At 41.4% G+C, this 9,401-nt stretch overlaps 1 protein-coding gene across 1 annotated transcript in view; it reads left to right on the top strand.

The window, feature by feature from the left end:
• The first annotated feature begins 1,555 nt into the window (after positions 1 to 1,555).
• Positions 1,556 to 9,401, top strand: part of JAKMIP1 (janus kinase and microtubule interacting protein 1) — a 147,479-nt gene continuing 139,633 nt past the window's right edge. Inside the window, exon 1 of the mRNA XM_069014476.1 lies at positions 1,556 to 1,696. The gene's annotated coding sequence lies outside the window, so the exon portion shown is untranslated. The remainder of the gene's footprint in view (positions 1,697 to 9,401) is intronic.

Genomic DNA, 9,401 nt, shown 5'->3' with positions numbered 1-9,401 from the left:
GAGCATCCTGCCTTTCTTCAGAGCACAACATTGCATCCTTGCACAAGACATAACACTAATATAAAGCCATGCATATATTATTTATGAGATCCAATTTCCTCTCTCTCTGACCAGGGCCAGAACTAAGGCTCCAAATTCTTATTCTTATGAAAAACAATTAGATAGCAGCTAAAGCATAACAAGGTGCTCATTATGGTTTCATTAATCCAGTCTTGGAACACAGACACTAATAAATGTGTTGGCATTTCTTTAAAAGCTTAAGTATCAAACATTAATACCTGAAATTTTCTTAGAAAGTGGAACAAATTAACTATATGAAGTAATTAACACCAATTGGGACATTCAATTCCTATTGATTTTAAAATCAAAAGCAGCATTTTCTCTACAGAGAGGGAGCTTTTGGAGTTATTCTGTCTACAAGAATGCCTTTAGCTCCTGTTTGAAATGCCTCCCTCTGGAAAGAGATTTAAGAGTTGCTTCACACGGCCCAGCAATGCCTATTCCCTTGTAGTCTCAAAAGGTGTTTCTGACTGTTTAATTGCCTTGACTGTTAAAAATGTGTGTTCCAATTTGGATTTTAATCATTCTGTGTGGCCATCAATAGTGTTTGTTTTATCCACAACACTGAAGTGTTCCCTTCTCAAATTTCTTTGCCTGTGATGCTGCCCTGAGCTGCCTCTCTGCTGAACTCCATCAACCTACTTCTTTGAGCACGTTCTGAGGCTGATGCTTGTTTCTTGTATATCATGGTTCCTGTTTCAAGTCTATTTTCTGATAGCCATTTTGTTGTTTTAAACGAAGTACAAACCTAGCACTACAACAGCAGCAACAAAAACAGCAAAACAAATGGAGTGGTAAACTTGCTTATTTTCTCTTGATTCTGGGCCAATTTATGCAAATACTACATAGTCATCAACATAACACTGAGCCAGTTATCATGACCATTCCTACTCCCTGAGGTCTTGGTACTTGGCTCACAGAAATATATTTCTGCTGCATTCATTGGATCAGTCACTGAATCTGGATCAACAGAAATACAACCACGAACAGCATTTTAGCAAAGGTGCGTTCACAGCCAATGTACATTGGTGCAGAGGAGTCAGTCTGGTTTGAAACCCACAGCAAAGCCTGGGCAGGGAGCTTCAAGCTGATATTCTCTTCCATTCTGACAAAAGAACCAGGTTTTAAATGGCATCAGGGTTTACAAGCGTCCGGCAGCTGAGTTAGTCTGACAACTCCGTGTCTAATTCTTGTGTGCCACGGCCGTGTGCGACATAAAAAATTAAACGGCTCCATCCTCCCCGGCACTCTGTGCCGGACGTGCCCGCACCTGCTGAGGCGGGGAGCCGGGCCAAGGGACAGCGTCCCCATGCCGCGCACAGCGCCCGGCTCCGTGCGCAGCAGCTCTCCCGGAGCCGCAGCCCGCGGACCGGCCGCGGCCGCGCAGCCGAGCACCCCGAGCGGCGGCGGGCGCGGGGCGGGGCCGCGGGAGGGCCCGGCCGCCGCCGCCCCCGAGGGCGGGCCGCCGGTGACAGCTGGGGAGGGACCCGGCGCCGGCAGCGAGGTGCGGCTGCCGGGCGGTGCTTCGCCGCCGCTCTGTCCGCATCGCGCCAGCGGATCCCCCCGGGGAAGGAGTGGGCAGGGGCTTGGGCAGGGGCTCGGCCGGGCCCTGCCGCCGTCGCCGGCCGCGGCGTGGGTGAGTGGCGGCGGCGGGAGGCACGAGTGGGTGATGCGGGGGCGGCGCGGAGACGGGGTGGCAGGGGAGGGAGGACGGATGGATGGAGGGATGGAGGGAGGATGCTGCCGCGCTCGGAGACTTTGGTCGTGCGAGATGCCTAAGGGAAAAAAGTGCATCCCGGGGCGGGGCGAGGCTCTGCCCTTCTCCTCTTTCCCGTCCGTGCTGCTGACCCGACGGGCGAGGGAGCCTCGTTAAGGGCGGCTGGTCCTTGGCGGGGCAAGGGCTGCCTGTCCCCAGGCGGGGCGAGACGGCTCCCGCCCGCCGAGCGGGCCCGCTCGGCCGGTCCCCTGCCGGCCCCCGCCCTCCCGCAACTCCCCCGCAGCCATCAGCGGGCCGGGGCGCGGCCGCGGAGGGGCCGGGAGAGCCTGGTGCTCCCCCATCCCCGCCGGTACCCGCGGCAGGGCGGGGTGACGGTCCGGAGCATCCCGACCCCCTCAGGGTTCTGCCGCCCGCCTCCCTCCTGGGCTGTACCTGCGGTGCCGGGGGTCTCCAGGGCAGCCTCCGGGGGTGGCACCTGCTCCTGCAAGCCGGGTCCTGCTGGCACGGGTGTTCTAGGAGCAAACCCGAGGCCTGCCCTTGGAGGGCTGGCAGGATGAGGCCTTTATTTTTATTTTTTTTTTTTTTGCAGAGTACTGGCTGGCTGTTATTTACATAATATCTCTGCTTAAATGTGACCTCGTCCCTAATTGGAGGCTTCCTTTCCATTTTCTATGGCAACACTACAGAACAGATCACTCCGGGGGGCTGGATGAGAGGAGTGTCTGCACACTGTAATCTTCCTCTCTTGGTTCCCCTTCAAGACTGGTTTGTTCTAGTGTATGGGTGAGATTTTGAAAAAAGTTCTTTCCATCAGCCCTTAAAGCAGTGGCTAGGCCTGCAAGTCACTGCAGATTTACAGCATGTCTGAATTAGGGGAGGATGGAGTGAACACAGGCTTAACTAACAAGCAAGGATTATTTTTGTTAGTTATGTCTATTTTTACTAGCCTGACTGATGACTTCCATGCACCACAGTGCCTAATCAGACAATCCTAAGAAATGATGTTAATTTTAACTGACAGTATTTATTTATTTTAAAATTAATAGAATTATTAGAGGAAGAAAGAAAAGAAATCCTAGCAATTTTTTAAGGGGGAAGGAATTGAGACCCACTTCATTCAGAGACTCCTTTTGCTCCATGAGATCCCTGCCCTGTGCTTAGAACCCATCATGTAGACACAGTAGTGTCTCTTCTTACATGGCTGGTCTCACTGACAGCAAGCGTGATGTGCCTGTGTATTTATGCAGGAGTAGAATTCTGTAATGCTTATTAGGGTCTGCTGTGTTTCATCTCTGTGAGATGCCAGCTTCAGTTTCAGGTTTTATATGGCAAGGGGTGAATATCTTTGTGTTGGTTTTCCAAAACCTCCTGAAAATAAATGTTTTGTGATTTTAAGACACGCAAATTCATGATGCATTTAGGCAGGAAGGTTTTTCTAAAGACTTTTAAATTCTGCTTTAATTATCTTTTGAGATGGTGTTTTTGTTCTGCATTGAAAAAAAATATGCCTTACTGTTAATAATGCTAAAATTAGTTACTGCAATACAGAAGCTGGGATACTCTGTATGGCTTAGAACATTTGTTTTCAGTCTCTGCTCTGTTTGTACTTCTTGGTCCACTGGGATGACTTTGTTTCTTGCACCTGAAGTAGTGTGGGCTGTTTTGAGGTTTGAGGTTTTTGTTTGTGGATTGGTCCACATAGTTAGGTTGTTAATACAAAGTGAATAGATACATTGGGATTTAAACAGAAGGGCCAAAAATCTTGTATCTCGTAGAAGAGGTCATTCTTCTTATGGGTGAAGAGATCACTGTTTGCAGAGGTGCTCTGCAACTTCAAGGAGGCCAGGCCTAGGACGACTCCTTCACTGAGGCACTGGAGCTTGTCTGCTACAGTAAGTAGCAGACTTACACAAGTACTGCAGAAGGCCATTGGTGTAGAGATTTGCCTAACATATTTAAGTTCTCTGCATGTAGATAAAGGCTTTTTATTTCCATTTGCTTTTTGGAAATGCTTTGAGCAACGCTCACTCTCCACTTAAATGCATGCTCCTTTTGTGTCTTAGATTGTTGTTACGGGAATGCAAGAGCTGGAAATATCCTCAAAAGAGGCCATGTGTTGAACCCTATGTGAGGCATAAATGAGGCTTGAATTGAAAGAGATGTGCTCTGTTAAAATGTTAATCGCAGTACACAGTGATGGAGGAGAGGTTGCTTAAGATTTTTCTCTTAGAGGTCCATCTCATTCAAGCTCATGTTTTGTTTTCCATAGTTAGTACATTTATGTCCACAGCACCATCTTTGTTGCAGTTTATCCCAGCTTTGCTGTCAGTTTCTGCCTGTAAGTATTATTTGTCAGGATGCAAATGTTTATAGTTACTTTCATGTATAGATTTTTTTTTTTCTTGTAGAACATTTTGGTTAGATTATCATAGAAGAGATGGGAGATGTAGGAGTAGCAAGTATATGAAGAAAGAAATGGGCCTGGCCTTTATTTCTGGATAGTGCAAGACCAGATGAAGCTGGCATAAATACGTGTCAGGGAACAGAAAATACTGAAGAATGTGAGGTTGGATTGCCTCTTTGTATAGAAGCAAGGTTGGTTGCATCCTGCCTCTGTCTAAGAGGATATATGGACAGGTACCACTGATTATTGCATCTCTGTATTAATTTTGAACCAAAGTTGCTCTGCCATCAAGCAAATAAAACATCAAACCCTTCCTCATGTCCTTATCTGTAATCCTGATTTTTTTCTTTCAACTTTCATTAACTCTGTTCTACATCATTTTGAAGGCACAATATTCAGCCTTAATTGCAGCTTTGTGTACTGATATGCACAAATGCATTCCATCTCTTTTGTTTCTCATTTAAAAAAAAAAAAAGTTCCATATTTAGAACAATTGCTGATTTAGGGTACTTATTGCAATGTTACTCAGCGTTAGTAAGGAAAATCAGTTTCATGGTCATTGTTTCATAGTTTATTCACATGATACAATAGAATATCTTGAGTTAATGATCTAAAAAAGTGGGTTTTTTCCATCTTGGGAAGTTTTACTCCTGTATGCAAATTTTGTTACTTCTGTTTAATTTTTGCTAAGTTTTTTTAAAATATCAAACTTTATCAGCCCTAACTTCCATAATAGGGAAAAATCTATAGTAATTCAATATAGGTGGTATAGATTCATTGTCAGTGGGGCAAAATGGAACCACAATGTAGTTTAAACTTATTTTTCATTCATTCTTTCTCCATGATACTGTCATCCTTTGCACATTGTTGTAAATCATACAACTTTTTCTTTGGCAGATGGAATGCTTTTGTGAGCCTTTCTTAGAGATCACTAAAACTTCGTTGGTTGCTTCCTTACTTGCAATATTTCATCTCTTTGTTCATCTAATACGAATGGCAGCTGAAGAGAAGCTTCTGCCATGTGCTGTGGTAGGTGAGGTCTTCCCCTTTTCCTCTCAACACAGTCCAAGCTCATAGATCTGGCATTTAATTCCACAGATACCTTTGGATTTGATGCACTCTTTCTTTACTGTATAGGCTCTCAAACACACACATAAATGCACATGAAGAGCCAGATGTATTTGGGAAGCTCCCACTGGAGCTGTTAAGTTAGACAGGAATGGATAAGGTGCTTGATATAGTGAGGAATACAGAGGGAATTTTGTTATTTTATTTTTGTTCTGTTAGGCACAGAAACTTGTAGTCACTCTGTATTTTGTCCACAATGGGAAATTATGTGTCAATGGCAATTTATATCCGTGGTTTTAAGAGAGGGTTGCCTAATGCAGATTTTATAAAAATATAAACATACATACACATGCAGTTGTTTTGGTGCTGTCCTGTTAACATGCCGAATAACCCAATAAACTAAAACCACCTTCTGGAGGTGAAAGTCTGAAAGTGAAGGAAAAATCACTTAAATGGTGAAATGTTTAGAAATAGTGAACAGACTTTTTTGTAGTAGTTATGTCATCTTCAAACAGTCAACATTGGTTTGCTTTGGCTTTACTTTGTTTTTAGTGGAAGACGGCTGAAGGACATCCTTGTTTTGTTCTGATAATAAGAGAACTTTGATGTAAATATTAGTTCATTTGTTTCTTGCAGATGTCTTTAAAAACCTATATATTTAATCTGCAAGTTGGCACTCTGTAATCAGTGTAAAATTAAGAGAGGAGCTAGTTATATTATGTGTATGTGTTCTTGTGTTGCTTACTTGTTCTCTACTAAATGTTTAGCGTAGCCACAACTGTAGGAGGATCAAGATGTCTCTCGTAACTCTTGAAGTTTCTGTTCAGTTTTCTTCTCGCTTTTAGTCCATCTTAACACCATGTTGCCCATTTTTTAGCCCCCTACCATGACAGTAAGGGAAATGAGAGCTGTTTCAGAAAGTACTTTTTTTTTCGTATCTCCTAGTGCAATTTAAATTTAACTTTCATGCTCTTGGATAACTGACAGTTGTCCTCCATTTCAATTGTCTTTGACAAGACATTATTACTGAAAGCTTTTAGTTGCTCTTGTGATAGGTTTTACCATTCCATCCAGGAAGGAAGTGTCAGCAGAGTCACATAGCTGCATTTTGTAGTTTCACTTTTGATTTAGCACTGATGCTCAGCATGTGCCACAGATGAAATGCTTGGTTTCCTGGGTGGAACCTCAATAAATGGTGTCCCTTTGGCTGTGGTCAACATAGTTGTCAGCCTTCATTATGGACACTGTCTGCATATCTGATTGATTCAACTGCTGTGCGGGGGAGGAGGTGTTTTTTTTTATTTTCCCCTGTGAGTATAACACACTAAAATCTAATCCTAACATTATCTATTTATTTTAAGATGACATGAGCCAAGTGGTAAGTTGGTGTAATTGAAACTGATGTGCTATTATTGTTGTTATTATTATTGTTTGTATGGTAAGAGTAAGAGTGAGCCACTGCAGAATAATCTTCCATGGATTCTTCCAAAATTACCTTATTCCTCTTCTTCAACAGTCAGAACAAGGAACATCTTATCTAACTGAAGTAGACTATTTTAGTAAGGCTTTCCAAAATGTCAGTGATTATGAGGCTGAGATTTCATTTTCTTTTTCTATTTTCTATCTAGTGCAGTATCCAGCATCTGGTAGCTGTTTATTTACTGCTCTGTAATGCTTCTGTTAATGCAAAAGTGTCCAATGTTCTGCATTTCTTCTCACTAGCTGGCATTTGAGCTACTACCCAAAGGTACAAGCCTTGTTTTCTTGTGACTGCTAATTCTCTGAACAAGCTTATTATCCACGTTTGTAAATACTTGTGGTGATGTGATGCATGTCTACCCTGAGTCTAATCAGGACATGTTGCTAGGGTGAAGGTTTTACTTTGTGAGACAGTGGTTCTCATTTTGCTTCAGTCTCTAAGCTGCAAGTACTTCTCTGATTTGGGAGTAACTGCTTCATATAGTTCTTTCTGCACTATCTGGATGTTTGTCCCTGTCAGGATGGAGAGAGTGTGTTGGGAGGTGCTCCTTCTCTAAATTGCTTAGAAATGAGAAATGAAACCCCAAGAATAGACCTTTTTTTCCATATCAAGGTGTAAAGCACCACTTTCACAATGTTTTTACCTTATGTTGATCTACTTGAGTCACATCTTGGCATTTCCTGTAGAACAGATCATGTCTCATTCATTGCTAATCTTGTTAGGTATAGACTGTATTATAACCATACTCCACTAATTTAGTGTGGCAGACTTTTATTTCTTATAAAAGAATTAATTACTTTTCCTCTTGTATCCTTTTCTGGACTCCCTATTTCTTAATCCAAAAAGGAAGATCTGCAAATACATTTTATTCCACCTTGTTATATCTATGTTCTTTGAGTTTCACTCATTTTAAGGAAGACCACGTGATAATCTATCTGCACTATGGCAGAAGAAAATAATTCAGCTGACCAGTAAGGATGATGGACTTAATTCTCACAAAGGCAGACTTCAGCTTCTCTGTGCAGCATAATCCTTCTCAAGACAATCACCCTATTAGCTTTTGCGTGAGGCTTTGGCCTCTACCACGTAGGATGGGAGGGAGGATGGGATGCTGTGCCCCAACACTTATGGCCTGTTCTGGTAATTCTGAGGTTTTTAGTAAAATAGCAAACTCTTACTAAAAACTTTAATTACATTTGCTGTAGCCTTGCTTCCAGCGGAAATGAGCCTTAAATGCTTCTGCTGTCTCTCAGTCCCCTATGACTAATTTTTGCATTTGTTGGCTAATTTCAAACTGCATGTGTAAAAAGGGTTGAAGTCTTGAAGATAAGCCTCCTGCTCCAGAACTCAAGATGTATATGCTTGATTGTGAAGGTTAGATGAGCCTTTTTTGTATTTTTAATGAAGTTTCACTGGTGAATGGCATGAACTCATGTTCTTTGCAATGAGTCACTTTGAAAAGTGACTCTTTTGGGCTGTTTTGTTCCTGACAGCTCATGATATCATGATATATATGATATATATGATATCATATATATATGATATATATGATATATGACAGCTCATGATATCATGATATATATGATGTATTTATTAATGTTTTCTAGTTTGGTTTGGTGGTGGGTTTTTTGTTTATTTTGGGTTTTGTCTGGCTTTGTTTGGATTTTTTTAATAGATTGCCATCATATGCTGAAATTTCTCAGAATTTTTTAGATTCTACATTCAACCAGCCAAGAGGTTGGGGCTATTACTACCTCTTGCAGTAAAAACCCAAAGGTTTCCTGCATTCAGCTGATTGTACCAACCTTGCCTTTATGTCAATAACAAATATTTTTTATATATATATATATATATATATATATATATATATATATATATATATATAATTGTTTGCAGATTTTTTTTTTTGGCTACTGTCCATTGTGTAAGAAAGCCTGAAATATTTTTAGGTTTTTTCCTACTTTTTTCCTACATCTTTTCACCTCAGCTGTTCCTAGATGACATGTAGTCTAGAAAGTAGATGCCTACTTCTTCACCAGAGAAGGGAACCATGACCATAGCCATGGTTAGGTATATCTGAGCTAGATTTAGTCTGTCTTTTTAGTGAGATATTAGGAATGTAGGTATTGGGTAAAAAAGCTGTAGTTTTTAGGAGCAAAAATTTAAATGCTGAGAATTTTGTGTGCATTCATAAATGTGCACTCAGAAAATACTCCAAGAATTAATATACAGATAAATCTGTTTGTGGAGACAGCATATCTGATGAACTGGGTAAAATAGAAGATTCCTGCATACTAGCACTTTTAACATAATTGCATAATAATGATAAATTATGCTTTATGAGAGGATGTGTTGGAGATATGTCTGATTTAAACAGTGTTTAAGCTCTAATCACACCACTTAGTGTACTTAATATATATATTGTCCAAGAACTGAGAGAGGCTAATCCTTCAAACAGCACAAAAGCAACACAGGATTCCAATTATTTACTATTTGCTATTTCCTCACACAAAGCAAAGGAATATCTAAAACCTTTAGAGGGATGTGTTCCCTTATCACTTGAGGTGATTCATACAATGCATTTCTTAAGATTTAGATCTGTCAATGCAAAATCAGTAAAGCAGAGACATAAATATAATGATTTTCAAGAATGATAATTCTAATCTGCAGAA

This window comes from Aphelocoma coerulescens, chromosome 4 (assembly GCF_041296385.1).
Source record: "Aphelocoma coerulescens isolate FSJ_1873_10779 chromosome 4, UR_Acoe_1.0, whole genome shotgun sequence".
NCBI classification, from domain to species: domain Eukaryota; kingdom Metazoa; phylum Chordata; class Aves; order Passeriformes; family Corvidae; genus Aphelocoma; species Aphelocoma coerulescens.
The sequence above is the reverse complement of the archived record's forward strand: the minus strand, read 5'-3'. Positions and strand labels throughout refer to the sequence as shown.